At 42.2% G+C, this 18,911-nt stretch overlaps 1 protein-coding gene across 1 annotated transcript in view; it reads left to right on the forward strand.

The window, feature by feature from the left end:
- Positions 1 to 14,943: 14,943 nt before the first annotated feature.
- SACS (sacsin molecular chaperone) overlaps positions 14,944 to 18,911 on the forward strand; it is a 56,823-nt gene continuing 52,855 nt past the window's right edge. Inside the window, exons 1-3 of the mRNA XM_069013531.1 lie at positions 14,944 to 14,961; positions 16,758 to 16,878; positions 17,900 to 18,042. The gene's annotated coding sequence lies outside the window, so the exon portion shown is untranslated. The remainder of the gene's footprint in view (positions 14,962 to 16,757; positions 16,879 to 17,899; positions 18,043 to 18,911) is intronic.

Consider the following 18,911-nt stretch of genomic DNA (forward strand, 5'->3'; position numbering starts at 1 on the left):
CGGGGGCAACTGCAATCGGTTTGGGCTGTTCTGGTTCAGTGGTGGCTTGCATGGGGACGCTGACAGTGCTTTTGGTTCCTTTCTCCTCTGAGTCAGTCTGCGTAGTCATGGACGCTGTTGTTTTGTATTTGGTCCCTTCCTCCTCTGTGATAGTCTGTGTAGAGATGGACGCTGTTGCTTTGCATTTGGTTTCTTTCTCCTCTGTGACAGTCTGCGTAGAGATGGATGCGGTTGCTTTGCGTTTGGTTTCTTTCTCCTCTGTGTCAGTCTGCGTAGAGATGGATGCGGTTGCTTTGCTTTTGCTTCCTTTCTCCTTTGTGACAGTCTGCGTAGAGATGGGTGCGGTTGCTTTGCTTTTGGTTCCTTTCTGTGTGGCAGTCTGTGTAGACATGGTATTTGCTGCTTTGCTCCTTTTTACCTCCTCCTCAAGCAGACGTTGCACCAAACTAAGTAGCGTTCTGTTTCTAAGCATGGTGTACACAATGCAGGCCATGGAGAAAAAAGAGAATAGAACTGACAAGAAGATTATACCATCCTTAACATCCAGAGGGAACTCAATATTTTCAAAAACTGCTGTGCCTGGCCTGAAAGGCTGGAAGAAACCACTCTCTACTCCTCCCACCAGGGGCTGGGTGCGATTGTTGAAGAGATCCCAGACAGAGGAGCCCAGACTAGGAAAGCCAAACAAAACTGAGTGTATATTCCGAATGGTATTCATTGCCTCGCAGGTTATTATGCTATAGACATAATAAACCAATAAAGCAATTCTCATACCAGTCCCTGGTTTTAACAGGAGTAACACAACAGGCAGATAGTTCCCCATGTGAGGAAAAATATAGAGAGCAAGATACAGAACCCATGCAGACAAGCTGAGCACCATGGTGAATAGGTTTCTGTTAATACAAGATTGTAATTCTGACTTTCTCTCAGAGCAGGCCCCACGTTGGGCGCCAAATTATGTGCTAGTTTGAAAACAAACCAGTGAGAGGCACCAAGTCAGAATAACAATTTAATGGAAATTAAAGTAAAGGAAAAGAAAGTAAAAGAAAATACTGACAGAGTCAAGATACAACCTGAGTCCCTATTAGGCAGGGTAGTGGTAGCAGTCTGGTGGAATGGTGGCTGCAATCCTCTGAAGTGGTGATCCTGTAGTAGAAGGGGTCTGCTCTTCCTCAGAAAATCCAGCGGTGGCTGTGTAGCTCCTGTCCTCTGGAAATCCAGTGGAGTCCCTTTGATGCTCAGAGTCCCAGTTATATCCATGATGGGATGCTTGGTTCCTCCCTCTGGGTGGAGCATCTCACAATGGGGTAATGAGTCATGAGGCCAGGTGTTGATTAGGCTCGTTAACAGAAGATAGTCCGGAGGGAGTTATCTCTGAGTCATGCAGCAGGACAATGATGGGCCATTAACAGAAAGATAGTCTGGGGGGAGGAGGCAAGGAAGACACTGCCCCACCTGATTTCAACAGCTCATGAGGATGGTAATAGAATACACCTCAACCCAGGACACCCTGTGCAAGCCCTGCTCAGCAGTAAGGAAAACATCGCTGTGGTAGCAACACTGTTTCCAGCACAAGTCCAAAACACAGCCCCTACTAGCTACTGTGAAGAAAATTATCCCAGCCCAAACCAGTACACCATTTTTAACTTCTGATCTTTCAAAATATACCTTCTGGTTTCCATCTTCCTGTCCTTCATTGCTGTGAAGAGCCTGGCTCCTCCTTGGTGACCTCTCTGCTGGCACCAGTAGCTGTTAGGTCTCCTGAAGCCATCTTGGCTCAGGCTGAACAATCCCACTCCTCCAGCATTTCTTTACAGGGCCAGCCCCCACCAAAGTGGTGCCTCTGCTGAACTCAACCAAGTTATCGTCAATGCTTCTCCTGTGTTCAGGATCCCACATTAATATAATTAATATAAGTGCTGGGTAGAGGGGAATAATCTCTTCTTTTGGTCTCTGGCTCTGCTCCAGCACAATATGTGTTGACTGTCTTTGGTGCCAGCGCACTACTGTTTCATGCTCATCTTGCTGTTCACTTTCGTCTCCACAGAGCTGCCACTAGCCAGGCAGGACCAGCCTGCACAGGTGACAGAGGCTCTTCCTTTCCAGGAGCAAAACTTTGCATTTGTCCTTGAATTTCACAAGGCTGGACTGTTCTTCCAGTCTGTTTACATCCTTCTGAATGACACTTCTCAAGTGTATTCACTCATTTCCCCCCAAACTGGTGTCATCTGCAAAATTTAATTAGAAGTAGATCCATGCATGTAGGCAAATGATACGACTATGTGAGTTTTTGTAGACCAACATCTGCTCACTCTTTTCCTGCTCCAAGTGTTTGTGTGGTATCCAGTCTAAGCTAATAGCGTTTAATAGCTTGGGATCAGGATTATGCTAATCACAGCTAAATAGACAGTAGTTGCTCTTTTTTAGTGTCCTGGATTCTCAGAAGCCATAAGCCTGTGAAGGCTCTGAATTGATTGATGCAGTGACGAGGTTCACTTGCTATAGCCTCCAATTTTGCTCCCTAAGATCCTATGCACCATTTAAAGACTTCCTAGCCACCTGTCACTGTCAAACAATTCCTGCAGAAAGCACAAAAAAGCAAACAAAATTTGTTTTGACAAGGAGACCAGGAAAAAAATATCTGAACTATTGTGCCACTGTTGTAGGCAGTTTTCCTGAGTTCCTGGACTTAAGGTGGTTCAGAGAGGAGCAAGGTGCCCCATTCTTCTTGCAGGAGACTAAAAGTCCTGTGAGTATCAGCACTGTTAAAGCAGTTCAGTTTCTCTTGCCAGCAGACTCTTGGTGCCACTACCACTGAATGGTGCAGAGGATCTATTTTTTGCTAGGCTCATCATAGAGGTGCCAAGCCCCTTCAGGGACTGCACCTGAGAGAGGAGGGAATGGAACCTGAATCTCTGACAAAATGTACCTACGCTGATGTACCGGTTTGGCCAAATTTAGAAATATATCCTCTGAGAGAAGGTACAACCACCCCTCCCACACCAGGTTCAGGAAAAAAAAAAAAAATTTCCTCGAAGGAAAGTGAGGAAGATAAAACTATTTATTTAACAAACACATGGGAAAGGAAAATGAGGTTAAATGGTAAAATCTTTCGCTGTGGAGGAAAAACCTGGGAAAGCGTTAGAGTCCTCCCTTTGGTCTCCTCAGAGCTGGGGCTTGGGCCAGGGCCAGGCCCTCTGTGCCCGATGAAAAGTCCTCCCGATGTGCTCTGAGGTTGAAAGCAGTCCAGTAGCAAAGGGAGAAAATCCGGAATTCCAGAGAAGAAAAAGCAAAGTCCAACTCTCAGTCTCTCTCTCCGGAGAACAAGAAACTGAAACAACTGGCCAAAACTGACTGGAACACAGCAAGCCGGGTGCTTCCTCGCTCCCCTGCCGCGGCTGGGGAAAAAAAACCCTCCTATCTTTATGTGACCTTGAACAAGCTGCAAACTGCTTTGAGAAGGTTTTGCTCAGTTTTTTTCTTCTCCCTCTCAGGCTCAGTTTAGAGGCATAGAAAGGCACAAAAATTAATTTCTGGGCATAGGCAGCGATATGGGATACACATCATAACGTCATCCCAAGACAGCTGATGGTGCTGATTTTGTGGCTCATGAGCTTGGTGTGACTCACTGGAACAATTATCACAGAATGGTTTGGGTTGGAAGGGACCTTAAAGACCCTCCAGTTCCAACCCCCCTGCTCTGGGCAGGGAGACCTTCCACTGGATCATCTTGCTCACAAGCCCGTATCCAACCTGGTCGTGAAGAACACTTGTGAGGACAGGGCATCCACAACATCTCTGGGCAACCTGTTCCAGTGTCTCACTACTGCCACAGCAAAGAATTTCTTCTCAATAACTAATCTAAACCTGCCCTCTTTCAGTTTAAAACCACTGCCCCTTGTCCTGTCACTACATGCCCTTGTAAAAAGTCTCTCTCTGGCTCTCTTGAGGGCCCCTTCAGCTACTGGAAAGTACTGTAAAATCACACTGGAGCCTTCTCTTCCCCAGGCTGAACAACCCCAGCTCTCTCAGCCAGTCTCCATGGGAGAGTTGCTGCAGCCCTGCAAGCATCTTCGTGGTACTAAGGATATTTTGGCCTAAAACCTGCTCCTGATGCCTTCCTTCATTCCTGAGAACCATGAAGACAGCCAGGGGCTAGGTCTAGTCAATTATCTGTCAGTGTCAGCATGCTCCCAGCCACCATCTTCCTAGCACAAGTCAGGAGCACTTCAGGACACGTATGTCCTTTTTGCAGTGAATTAAGCCTGCTAGTCCTGGAACTCTGATCTGGGCATGTCTGCATGCACCCAGTTTTTGGTCTTCTTGGGCACATCTGTCTCCTCCTTCCCCTTGGGAAAACATTCTGTTCCTAGCTTTGGCCAGAAAATTTCTGCATCCATTTTCTATGCTGCCCCTCAGAATTAAAAAAGCAAAAGCTTATTTGCTTGACTGTAGTGAATCCAAAAGCAGACAACGGTAACAATCCCATGTGTGACCAAGGAAGGACTGTCTTGATGCAAGTATTACGTAAATTGATAAGGTCTTCAGTCCTGACTCTCTGTCCTGCACAACAACCCATAGACCAAGCTTATCTACCAAGAACTGGAAGAACCAAAGAGTCTCAGTATTTATGATTTTTTGGATGGTAAATAGCAGAAAGTCACACTGATGATAAATGTATTGTACTGCACCTTACAGTGCACATCTTAATGTACAGCAGTGACCTTGGTGGTGTCATTTTGTCAGTCTTCGAGTTTGAGAGATAACTGCTTGTGACATGGATCTCAAGGTCCCCAAGACAACTGAAAAATAATTACTATATTCACATACTTTAAAATGTCCTTATTTACACACTCAAAAAAAACCCCCATAAAACCTGTAAGAAATCCTTCTTTCTTCTTCCACCCTAAAATTCACTGACTGCAAAGCAGAACCTCAGACTTGGGAAACAAGCAGCACAGATTCCCCTGTGACTTAGAATTTATGGATATAAATCTTTCCAATCTGAAGTGGTCTCATAATATAAATGGTTTGACTATGGCTTACCATTGCTCTATCTTCACCAGAGATGAAGACAGCAAAAAGTCTTAAGAGAACCCACCAAAATGATTAATACTCATCTTTCAAGTTGCCTCCTTTTGGATAAAGATGTGTCATGCCCATGCCTCCTTCTAGGCGAGCCTCTGCCTCTGCCAGTGGCCAAAAGCGGAAGCCCAACAATAATTTGAGGCCAGGCATGTGGTAGCAATTTCCCGGATGTCCCCCAGCCTCCGAGAGTGAGGCTCCTGAGCCAGCAAGGCTTTCTCTGTGTGCTTCCTGCCAGCACCAGGCCCCGGCTTCCCTAGCAGTTTCTACCCCACAGCAGCATCCACCTGGCTACGTACAGCCACACCACTTCCTTGGGTGCCCGGTTTGGGGTCACACCCCAGTCTCAGCACTATAGCCAGAGTGGGCTGGAGGAATGGAACAAGGGGCTGAGGTTTAGTTACCATTAGAGCCAGGGCACAGGCGCCGGGCTGGAAGTGCAGCCTTCAATTGCAGCAGCAACTGCTGTGGCAACTGCCAAAACTGCAGAGAGCCTTCCAGAACCTTCTGGGCACTGGAACCTTCCAATGGCTCCACCTGAGCCCTCTGCACTGTTCCAGTGGGGTGGAGCAGCAGAGCGAACAGACCCCTCTCCCAGAATCACAGAAGAGTTAGCTTGGAAGGGACCACTGGAGATCCTCGAATCCAACCCCCCTGCCAAGACATCCAGTTAGACACAGAAAAGCAGGGTGTCTAACAAAAAGCACAGGTGAAGAGAATCCATATATTTATAGGGATGACTAGGTTAACAAGGTATTTTCTGCTCTCCCTTACCTTGCAACCACAGCAGTTTGGGCATTATCAAAAATCAGTAGCCGATCTTTTAAACAATAAAAACCTGTGAAAAGTAAAGCATGCACCAACCTTAAAGTTTCTTATTCTTATGAAGCAGCTAGAAATGCAGTGCAATGCCACAAGAGGAGACATAGAAACAGCTCCAGTACAAATCCTTCAGGCCTTTGCTGCCTGTGAGGCTGAAGGAAGGAAAATATCAGTATATCTATGAGTGATGGTGATCCATGAAATAATTTTTTTCTTGTATATCTGTCTTAGGTAACTGACAGAAAGGAAACTTTTGGGTCTGGCATTTTTTATGGGATGAGTCTGCTAGACTCACTTTGGGGGGAATCACAAGCTATTAGGAAATGTTATAAGGAAGCTGTAGAATGCATCTGAATTCTGAGCCTGAGGGCCATGACTGCAACAAAGGTAGGGATGTAATTATGGAATTATTTTATTTATTGATTTTTTAAATATTTTATTTTATCGTTGTAGGATTTATTTATTTTCTTTGAGAGCACCATCTAACATCTAATCTCTTAAGAGTCTTCTGTTCCTGGCAAATAAAAATATTCCTTAACAATGAAAAGTAGACAGATGGCATCACAATAAGATTATCAGGGAAAGCTGCGCCTGTGCATGTTCTGTCTTGCATTGCAACAACCCACCATTTGTGGGTGCAGAGGCACCCTGGGCAGATTAATTTTGGGGCAGTAGTATCGTGGCCAGGCTGTGCCAGGCTCTGTGTACTCCTGACAGAGGTTAGCACAACTTCAGGGATATCTGTGGCTCATGGCTGTTGTGGCCATTGACTGTTCCTTTCTCTTTTGCCTTCTATGTGTTCATGTAGACAGATGATATGTAGAATAAGAGAAAAGGCAAGGCCAGTTAGAATCTAAATCCTAATGGAAATCCTGCCTATGGCTGAGGCATTTCTGCTGGTCATGGAGAAATCTGGTCTTCACCCTCTTGGGAATGGCCTCCTGAAAAGATTGTTTTGGGCCCTCTGATTTCAGGGGAAGGGGGAAAGGAAAATGGTGGAGGAAAGGTGAGAGGAGAGCTCCATTTGTACTTAACTAGTACGAGATACTAGAGGTCAGAAATAAAAGGCTTGTAGGTGGTGCCTGAACACAATAAAATACTACAATAAAAAACTACAAACTGACCAGGAGTAGTTCTTAAGCCAGATGAAAAGCAGATAACAGAAGGTTCTGTGAATAAGATTTTCTCCATGAGTGAGTTGTCTGATAGGGAGGCCAATACACTGGTGCATGATGAAATGGAAGGTAAAAGGCAAAGCTGGTTATCAAGAAATTTATTAAAGCTGATTTAGGAAGACTGTTTGAGAGGGAAATTCTTCTTAACTTTATGCTCAAAGATAAGTTTTGCTAAAAAACTGTGAAATGTGGAGCAGCCACATAAAAAAAGGAGAAAAGATGCATGAAAAAATGAGAAGACCATTTGTAAATAAGAAATTAATATCATCCAATAGGTTAAAAATACATTTTGCTTCCTGGCTATCCATGGCTTTTGCTGATGATCAGTCATATTTTTTTTCACCTTCTTTTGATAAACAAATTAAGCAGGTTTAATAACTTTCTTTCAAGGTGAACATTGTTTCTCTAACCGTATTGCTAGGGCTTCTCTGAATCTGTTCTCTGTGTCTTCTTGGCATCCTGCTTAACTGGGACTAAATCAGAATCACATAGAATCTTGTAATTAGCTCTCACTCATTAGTAACTTATCATTTTCTGTCCCCTGTAGATCACACTTTCCTTCTTCATGGCTCCACTATGGCAGCAGATAATGGTTATCAACAACTTTTATAGTAATTATTAAGACTATCAACTTGGTTTGTAGTTTTTGGAAAGAAACATATTTATAAAGAAATACATAAAATTTACACAGTATTAATTTTATGTTGAACATACACATAAAATATAATATATCTGTATTTTGCATAGTATTTTTACTATTATTTATTACATAATTAATAATATTTTCTCTGACTGTAGGATGAAGGCAGGCTGCAGACTGTTGGCACAGCAATCTGACTCATGCTACCCCTCATTTCACACAGCCTGCTCTTCTGTTCTGTCATGATGCCTTGTGAGCAGGTACAAGAGAGAAAGATGAGAGATTCCTAAAATTTTTTTCAAAGCTTTACTTATATCCATTGGGGGTCTGGAAATGGTTACCTATGGGTCTTCATCTTTCTCTCCTGACTAAATTTTTTTGGTATTTAAATAGTGGAAAATAATGTGTTAAGCATGGCTCTGCCCTGTTGAACACAGTGATTCATGCTAGCTCATGCCTACCTTACACTCCCTGTGATATCACGTTGAAGAAGGTATTTGCTACCAGTGCTTAGGTGAAGCATCTCATGTGGGAGAGATGAATTAATAAATAAACCAAGACTGGAAGTGACACAGCTCTGAGCTGATTACTGATGAACAACCTGCAAAAGCGCAAAACTAATTCTACCAAGGTTTTCAAACTCTTCCATGGTAAACAAAGCAAATAAGCCCAACACAGGAAAAGCTGATTCAGCATTTTGCATCTTTTTTTCACCACAATAGAGCACAGGAAAATCTCCACATTGGCATCCTTCCAGACGGAAACTACACAGAGTTGCTGCCTTGGAGTGAAATATACGCAGTACAGTAGAGAAAATGAGGAATAACAAATAACCAGGACCTAGACATTTTAAAAAATCAGTTCATTTAACAACTCTTAAAGGAAATACCTGGATGACTGTCCATTGTAACTTTTGCTTCAAAACCCTTTGCTTCTCACAGTGCTGGAAAGCAACTGATGAGACCATTTTTCAAAAAGGGTTCCAACCGGGATGTGAGGAACTACAGACTGGTATGTTCATTTTCTCTATAGGACACTTCCACAAGATTTATAATAAAGAATAAAATTAGAGAACACAAGGATAACAATGACGCTGTAAGAAAGTCAACATGAATTTTGTGAGTGCAAATCACACTTCACAAACCTACTTGAACTGAGAGGAACAGCAAAAAGGGATACAGGAAATCCTGTGTACCTGGAGTTCCAAAGAAATTTGAGTTCATTGCCAAAGGTTTTTAAGGAATTCAAAGTGGTCACAGAATAAGACTTCATGGACATCTGGAGAGCTGATTAAAAAATAGAAAATTCAAAGTTCAGTAAGTGGCCAATATATGTATATGATTATAGAGAGAGTACAGAGTGTGCATATAGATATAGAGATATACATATATACAAATGCTACACAGGTCCTAAGAGGCAGTGTAGGTGCAATTCTGAGTTGAACACTGATGGCCAGGGTGCTACAGCCTAGCTGACAGCGCTTCAGCCTTCTCTAGGTATCTGCTTCTACAAAGGTGGTTCTTCATGGCCCCACTTGTCCTGGATAGCCTAAGCCAAGGTGTCTTCCATGACATTTTTGTCCTTAATGTCAAATTTTGCCCCTCATTGGTGTTGACAGTATTTATCACAGAAAAAGCCCACCCCCTGAATTTGAACTCTTGGTGTCAAAGACAACTCTTCCCATCAGCTGTTCTGCACCCACCTCGGGCTGCAGAGAGGGCTGCACTGCACTGCAGTGGTTAATGCATCCACTGCCCTGGGCAAATGGGGTCAGTCAGGCTGCATGGCTCTGGCTGCATGCCACAGACTGACTGAGCTGGCATTTAAGTTTTAGTCAGAGGGTGAACAAATTTCATCATTGTTTTAATTTCCCTGCTTGGAATTCCTACTTGATAATCCAGCCTTTTCATGACTCCTCCTACACAGACAATATGTTAAATCTTCCATTATCACAGTGGCACAGATGCACAAAAATATTTTTTTCTTATGATTACCTAAATATTTGAAATATGCACATATATATATTTCAATGAGGTGAAGTATAGTTAAAGAAAAAGCATCATGTCAAGCTAATATGAGCCTAAATTAATTCTCAAAGGACTATAAAATTCCACACCATTGGTGGTGCTAATACTAATAGCCAGGACTGGCAATGTACTAAAGACTCTGGCTCTAGAAGACCAGGCTGGTATTTTAATCACATAAATGCTAATTGCCTGGCCTTGCTGGCATTAAAATTTTTATGGCACTAATAGCCTGGGCAAGATGGTATTTTAATCATCCTGGATCACAGCCTAGAAATGTTAATTTATAACATTTTTGTCTTTTTATCTAGGTTAACAAGAGGTCTACCGCAGATATGATCAATTACAAAATGCAGAAATCACAATTTTAACTTAAAACAGAGGCAAATCAGGGATCTTGGCACTCACAATACTGGAGACTTTTCAGTTAGGTCACCTCTTCCTCATATTTTGTCTTTTTTTTAAACTTTTGCCTTGCAGCATCTTTAAATCACATGTGAGTCTGAGACAGCTGAAGCAGGTTGTGCTGAAGAGTTTGCTGTTCCAAATATTACACTGATCTTACTACAAGATCCAGATAATGCAGTTCCATATATTTAACCTCAGAGGATGAAAACCCTGACACTATTGTTGATATTTAAAAAAATTATTTCAGGTTGTCAACAATTCATTTTATCTTCAAATGCCACTGATTAGTAATCTGTTATACATTCCCCAACTTCAAAGACCCCACTTAATCTTTGCTGTTACGTAGTGCAGGTAACTTACAGACGGATTTTGTAGGAATGTTTTATGGCTGAATTTCATTTTTATCCCCTTTAATTGGAGGCTGGCTATGCTGGGGCTGGGAAGAAGAATTAAATAGAAAACTGCCAGTCTTCTTCCTACAGCTGAGGAATGTGATCTTGCAATGCCTGGGAAAATCCAATAAAATTGTGGAGGAAATAGAGCACAATATGAAAATTAGTTTTGATTAAGATTTTGCATTTTTTTTGTATTTCTCATAGTGGTTGGATCAGCTCTTCTGAGATTTTCCACAGAGCTAAAATAGTCCTTGTAACTTTGAGCTGGGTCTGTTACCTAGTTTCAATACACTGCCACTTGAGGAAGATTTAATCTCCCCTCATTGTGGGGATGGCTGTGGGCTGCATCTGGAAGATAAAACCATTTGCTTATCCTGGAGTGTGACAGTGGCCCTGTACATGGCAGGGTGAGTGACATGTTTTTAGCTGCCTCCAGCCCAGTGCTGCCCAGCGGGAACCCAGCTTTCCCCTTTCTGCCACAGCCACAGTGAATGTCCAAGAGATATCAGGGGATGTGACTTTGTGCCTCTCCCTCCATGGACAATATAGAGAGGCTGCTAACGCCGAGGGTGAGAGAAGGTGTCCGGTTTGAGGAGGAGGGAAGTGAAATTTAAAAGGAGGAGAAATAAAAAGAATGGTTCTGACTGAAAGAGGAAGCAGGTGAACTTCATAAGGTATCAGATTTGCAGGGCACCCATTTGAGTAGCTGGCTGTACTTCACCCATGTCAGCCTTAAAAAAAGTCATACCAAACTCAGCAGCAGCAGCAATGAGCCTTCTAATTTTACTTGATTTTCACAGCTGGGATGGTGAACACATCAATCAAATACTTTTTTTTGCCTTTGTTTTAAAATGTCCCTGGAGGGGAAATTTGCCCTTCACCTGCTTCCCACATGGGAAGCCCAGCTGCTTTTTCAGGCTCAGTTTCCAGACACAGGGCTGCTCTCAGCTGACACTCTTCTATAAGAAGATTGCTAATAATGCTAGTTGTTCAGAATCTATTTTCACTGTAGGAATGGAATTTCAAAGGAGGACTCTTTATGCCTGCTGCTTAAAAAGGATTTGAGCACTTTGTGAGAGTGCTTTTAAAGCATTCTCATTTCAATGTCCTGTCCCCCGTTGCTTCCTATCCTTGTGATGCCTGTGTCATCTGTGGCTTCATTCCCACCCCTTATATGGATTTTTTTCTGGTTTCAGAACGTGACATTGATAAACAGGGCAGATGCCATTCTACTGGCCTATGTGGCCAGCATGGCCACGGGCAGTTGCAGCTGACACGCATGCCCTGGTCAGGAAGGTCGTTCTCAGCATGCCACTGCATTGGGGTCAATCCTTTCGGCAGTGAAACTTAGGAGCAACATGACAGCTGTGTGAGATCATTGTGCTGCAGGAGCTTATCCAGAGGGGCAATGTTTTGGAGACTGGCACTGCGTGTTTTCCTGGCTAAACAGTCTGCTCTGCCTGGTTACAATGTCCTTTTGTTTACTTGAACTCAGAGAGGATTTCTTAATGTTTCTATGGCTTAAGCTGAGATGTGATGACCAGAAAACTGTGATTTCCTTGATCTCTATGCAACAAAAAGCAATATTGTAAGGACAGTGTTGTTACTTACTTATGCCCAATTCCTCTTGGCTTTTCAGGACTCCAAATATAAGGATGTTGACCTCCTCTGGTAAATTGCTTCTGATAATACAAGTAACTTCACTTACTATCACATGTACTTTAATATGAAACAGACTTCTTTTCCTTGGAAGAATAATATTTCCTTTTATACAATGGAGCAATAGCCTCTCAGTGTTTGCAGTGTTACTTTAACCTTCAACATGAGAGTAGTCAGCCTCAGCTCCTTGACAGCCAAACAGGTTTTTCTAACCAAAAGCGGCAGAGCTGCAGTAAAGTCCAGGAGTTTTCTAAGGAGGAGTCCTCTGTCTGCACAAAGCTGCATTAGCACTTTGTTTTCTCTGCCTCTGCTGACATTACCCTGTCGAGAAGCTATTTCTAGTGCATCACCTGTGCAGCTCAGGACTGCAGAGGGAAAAGAGAGATCCAGACTCCCTAGAAATCCCTAATCTCATCCTTTCAGCCAGTCCTGAAGCTCTTGTGAACTGCTGTGTTAGTACAGCATTTAAAATGAAGACTGACGGGTTGGAATGATGTGTTTCTGTCGGTAGGCTGCTGGATCAAGGGGAGGGGCAGCACTCTACACTTGCACGTGGAATTCAAAGAAACACAACTGGCGAGATTAGAAGGGGTCTCAAAGGAAAGGTTTCTTGGTTTTCCTGGAGAACAACCTGACAGGTTAACATGAGTGACTAAGGGGAGAGAATGAAAAATCTTAGAAACGCCTTAAATGCTGAGGTCTGCTTTATGCAGTTGATCACATGAATAGGAATATGAATGTGAAGTTAAAGAGGAGATGAGTTTTAAAATGTGGAAGTGCTAACAGCTACCTGTGCCAGCTTGGAAAAGAGAAACCAAACTCAGGATGCTACTGGCAGCCCACAGACTTCTGTGTCTTGATGTAATCAGGACTGACAAAATTAATTTAAGGAAGTCCTAAAGAGTGTGAGTATAACATGTCATGGGCAAAACAGAGGCAAAACAGTAAAGATATTTGCTAAAACTGCTATACAGACAAAAGTTTTAACAGAGGAGGTCTTCAAATTGTGAACATTTAAAATGTGAACATTCTTTGACACAGTAGAGTTGAAGAGTGAAATAAATAAGCAGAAAACCTATTAGTTGTGTAAGCTGAAAAAAAATGCAAGAAGTGAAGAAATAATGCAGCAAAATGTCAAGAAAAATTTGAATTAAACAGAATCAATCACAAAATTGGATCTGTTGCAGGAAGCAGTTCAAATACATGTTATGCCTTGAGCAATATCTCTTAAAATTGTGCTATTTTTGCCTTCTGTCTTGGTATCCTTCCACATCTGTTTGACTGCCCCTGCGCCTGGAGCTTACATTGTGCTCCCGAAACCTGAGGTTTGTCAGGACCATATCTCTTTAAAAAAAACCCCACACAGACAAAGAAAGAAAAAACCCAGGCTGGGAAGGGGGAGCTAAAGCCTCTGCTGCATTGGGCTGTTTGGATACATCGGCTGCACCAGTGGTCACGCATCTCTCCGCAGCCTGCTGATTTCGCAAAAGAGGGGGCAAAGGATCATTTTGCAGCCCAGATGCTGTCGAACACAAGCAATCAATGGAAGGAATAGCACAATGAGCAGACATGCATGTGGAAGCAGTTTACGAAGAAGTAGTTAAATGCGGAGCTCTGTTCCGGCCGATGCTGTAATGTAAGTACGAGCTCAGGAGCAGATCCCGTGGTCACTGCAGTTGTTTGTGGGAGATGTTTCATGGGTATCCTGCTGCTTTTAGCACTTACGGGTGGAGAAAGCATTAACTGCAACATGTTTCATAGTGTATTTAAACAAATAACTGTGTTGTCTGTGTCTAGACAGGATTTTTGAGTGACTCACACGCTGCAGTGTGTGGGTAGGGTGGGTGAAGAGAAGGAATTCCATATGAGCTTATTCTCCTTTCCCGATGGCTTATCTGGGCTCTGCTCTATAGATGTGCTATCAGATTGCTGCAGCACCACCCTCCCTGTGCAAAGGCCTCTCGCTGAATTTCAGCTCTGCCTTCAAGCACAGGGATACACAATACATTTTTTCACACTCCAATGGCTGACGTAATTAAAAAAAAATCTTAGAATTATTTTTTAAACAAACTTACTTCATGCCAACTGCTTTATTTTATTTTTTTCTCTTGTATGCAGTTGTATAAAGCTTATGAAATTCCAATAGCTTTGTGTGTTACTATTGGGAGACTAGTTCTTAACATAGCTCTCCCAAAGAGAGTGCCAAGTATGATTTATTACTCAAAGGAATGTATACTTTCCTATCTTTGGTCTTTGGCAGCTGAAGTAGATGTATATATTTTAAAATATTTGTTCTTAGAGAAATCCGATGTCTTTCTCTTTGGCAAATGATTTGCTGCTTTTTATTCCGCATATGCCCTAATGATCTAGTACCTCTTTAAAAACAGGTGAAAAAAAAGAGCTAGGGCAAGTTTACTTCACTGAATTTCTCAGAAATTTTTTTTTGGTAATCAGAAAAAAAAATTTATTGTAGCCAAAACTACGCATCTCAGTAGAGGGAAAAAAACAAAGTAATGGGTATTTGCTTGTTACTTTATGAGAATATTAATTTTGCTTTCTTCTGTCTAAGTACTGCATAAAGCCATGGTGATTTGCTCTAAGCCAGAGAGTATCATCTATTTGATGTCCTCTGCAGCTGCACCTTGGTACTTACGCAGCTCCTGCAGAAACCTCCGGCAGACCTCACTCCGGTGTCAGGGGAGGTGACAGCAGGGTAATTGTGATGAGCAGCCTGTGTGGGCCTGTTAAGGAGGGTGAGTAGCTGTTGCAAGGAGGAGCCTTCTTTTGTGCATCTCTTTTGGGACCTGGCAGAACTGCAGCTCCTGATGCTGAGGGCTGCAGGTAATACACTTCTGCCCCATCTCATTGATCACCTTGGTGGGGACGTAAGGCAGAGCCTCCCTCACACTGAGGAACCCACAGGGAAGTTTGCTTTTGAAATTGCCCTCTCCTTGTATTCCCAGAGGTATTAGAGCTCCATCAGCTGTCTATTTGCAAAACAACTTTTTATTGCTTGCTGCTAGAAACTGAATTATAAGAAGCCAAATTTATCCCTTAATGAGCTTAAAGCAAATTATTGTTACCTAGGGAGTGCTCTACCAGTGATTGTGAATGCTGAAGCTTGGTAGTGTCAGTGTTCATTCTTGTCCCTTCCTCTTCTGTGTCAGGATTGTCACCGTCTCAACACCAAGCAGAATCCCTGGTTGGAAACAGGATTTCCAAAGATTAAGAAAGTAATCGTTTGCAAGAATACAAAAATAATAAAAAAACCCCTCAGTCTCACACAACAAATTTCTGTTCACCTACTAAAAATGTGAAGGACTATTGGATAAAATAGTTTTTCCAGCTGCTTACTGTTGTGTAAAGACAGTGGGAAAAGTTCAGTTCCTGTGTACTTCCATTGTTTTCAGCAGAATTACACTGGGGTGAATTTGCCATTTTTGGGGCCAACTCAAAACCCTTTTGTTTCTCTGTTCTTCTTTCTTGATTGTTTTCCTGTTTCTTAGATGCGATTTTTTATGACCTCCAAGGTAACAGGCACAGATTTATAAAGTATAAAACAGAGGACCTAAGGTGCTCAAGTTTGGACCATATTTTCCTGATGTTCCCTGTAAAGTTAATGGAAACACAGCAGCAGTTCCAGAAAAAACTGATATATCACATATCTAAAACTAGCCCATGGTCGTTATACTTCCCAATTTTGAGGGCTCCTTGGACCCTATTCTCAAAAGCAGAGTTTCTAAAACAATAGATGTGTTTTTATGTTAAAATATACAAAGGTGTAGGCTTTTATAATGCAAAAGAGCATTTTCTTGAAGATTTTAAACAGTGTCTAGTTGCTCAGTTTGTATGAAACCTTGGAGCAACATACAGAATTGAAAACATGCATGTCAGATTTTGAAATATTTGATCCTTTGGAAGGTTTAGACTTTTTTGAAATAAGTGTTAATTCATACAGCAATATTTTTTGTTATACACACAATTATTCAGCAGTTATTTCTGCCTCAGCTAAGAAATATAACAACTCGCACATTAATTCGGTACAGTAGGTTGACATTTTTCTTCCAAGTGTGTATTTAATGGATATATTTTCATTTTAGCAGTCTTGAGCTAACTATTTAATGGGGTGATCTAGTTCATTAGTTTTTTTCATCTTCTTTTTGATCAGCTCAGCAGAAGATGGTCATGGTTTGGAATTTTTAGCAAGTGTGTTGTTGGTTGTGATGGAGGTAAACCAGACCTATGTGAGAAAGGAAGGTTTCACATTGCCTGTGTGAGTACACCTACATGTGTTTATGTGCAAAAAAATGTGCAGTCATGAAGGTCAGACTAGAAATAAATAAGGCTTAATTGTCTTCCCTAAAATTACCTGTAGAAACTTTCTCCACCCAGGTGAAACCAAAATAAGGCATTATTTCTGATAGGTGATGAGTACACTCATGAGAGGATGGGGCAGGTGATTTGATCTCCTCTGGCAACCTCACAGGAGGGCATGAATGTGCCTCAGGCTCCTCTCAGTGGTAAGGTTTGGTTTCTTTTTTTCTTACAGGAGAATGATACAGCTGGCTGCATATACCAATCACCACTTATTTGAGATACGACAGCTGGTGGAAAATAGAAAAGGTCAGAGCTTTAGCACTCTGGTCTCCCATGAGGAAGGAAGTAACAATGTTAGTATTTAAATTGCTGTTTTGTCTAGGATAGAGTTAATTTTCTTCCTGGTAGCTGGCACAGTGCTGTGTTTTGGATTTAGTATGAGAATGATGTTGATAACACACTGATGTTGTAGTTGTTGCTAAGTAGTGCCTTCTCTAAATCAAGGACTTTTCAGTTTCCCATGCTCTGCCAACAAGGAGATGCACAGGAAGATGGGAGGCAGGATGGCAAGCACAGCTGTGCCAAACTAGCCAAAGGGATATTCCATACCCAGGGAATGGGATATGTCATGCCCAGTATATGAGCTTGAGGGAGAGTCTGATTGCTGCCCAGGGATGGGCTGAGCATTGGTCAGCAACTGTTGTGCATCACTTGTTTCGCTTGGGTTTTGTTTCTGTCTCTCTTTTTGTTGTATTCCTATAATAACAATGAAAATTGTTATTATTATTGTTGTTTAATTACAGTTTTTAACCTATTCTCATCTCAACTAATGGGTTTCACCTTTTTTCTGATTCTCCTCCTCATCCCCTCATGGGGTAAGATGGGTGAGTAAAGCATCTGTAAGGTACTTTGTTGCTGTCTGGGATAAACCACAACAGAGTTTTAGTTAAAGCTTCAGTGAAGCAAAAGGAACAGCCTGTACCTATTTTCATTTTAGGACAGGCTAATTTGCCTACATCTTTGTTAGTTATATATGGTGAAATGTGGAGCTCTGCAGAATTAACAGCAGCATTATTGTCAGATTTTAACCAATGTGAGCTGAGATCCTGGGGAATGTGATAGTAGCTTCAGAGTGGTCTGATATATAAGAAAGCACCAGCTGTTGCCAAATCCTGTCCCATAAAATCATTCACACTATGAAAGAAATTGCTAATGTTGGATGTCTGGAGACCTGTTGGAGAGAAGGGGAATTGCAGGACTGCGACCTCGATCCTTGCTTATGCTACCTGCATTTTCCCCATAAAATGCCCCCTGTAAACCTTCCCCTTCCTTCTCAAATTTCTCCCTCCATATTGTTCTTTGTCTCCATACCAGGACAATTCCTACACGACTCACCACTTCTGATCAACTCCTGTGAGGTTTTTTATAACAACAATGTCCCCAGCCTGTCCCAATCCTCCGGCAGCACCTTGCATTTCTGCTACTCTCCAGGCCACAGATGTACTGCTAAATAAGAGGTAGGGAACTAAAAACTACTCTGGTCCTTAGCTCTCTGTGCTTAGAGGTGCAGCCAAACTCCTGCCTGCGTGTTCTGAGCCAGGCTCTCTGTCTAGGGCAGTCCACGGGTAAGAGAGAGAGAGCAAGATGTGCACTGGAGGATGATTTTTGCACTATAGAGTGATGTAAAGCCACATTCCAAGTGCCAATATCTTTCAGCTCCCTACCTTCATGTTCATATTGGAGTGAAATACTTCCCTGGATCTTGGCACTGGCTTGTGTTACCCCACTCTGTGCCATTCAGGATCTCAGCCTAGCACTGTCTATCCACCATAGTAAAGTAGATTTAAGAGCTGAAGAACTTAAATTGCTTAAATTGCTTTCTGGTTTGCTTTGGTTACTCCTGTCGATGGTAAAAACCTCTCTTTGACTCATGCTAATTGTTTGATGTTTATACAATGTATGCATATGGACACAGGAACATCCCTCAAACAGCAGTAGTGGATCACAATCATATACAATAATCTATTTAGTTGTGGAGGTTAGCAAGCTCTTCCCTACTGCAGAAAAATGGATTGTTAGATCTGAGATTTTTCATATCTTCTGTGAGAGATCCACAAAGACAGATTTATTGCAGTTTCTCATTAGCTGTGACAAGGATGATGTCAGACAAGTCGTGCATGCCCTGTCTTATAAATAATAAATGAGAAGGACTCTGCCTCCTCTTCAGCTAATGGACTAATGTTATAGCTGGATGGAAAAGTCACCAGCTTAATTTATGGAACATAATGGAGCAACAAAATTGCTTAGACTTCCTTAAGTGTATTTATCCCAGGGCACCCTGCTTGACCCTTTATCTTGATCTTTGGCATCTCTCTCATAATGTTGT

The sequence above is a fragment of the Aphelocoma coerulescens genome, chromosome 1 (genome assembly GCF_041296385.1).
Source record: "Aphelocoma coerulescens isolate FSJ_1873_10779 chromosome 1, UR_Acoe_1.0, whole genome shotgun sequence".
Taxonomy (NCBI): Eukaryota; Metazoa; Chordata; class Aves; order Passeriformes; family Corvidae; genus Aphelocoma; species Aphelocoma coerulescens.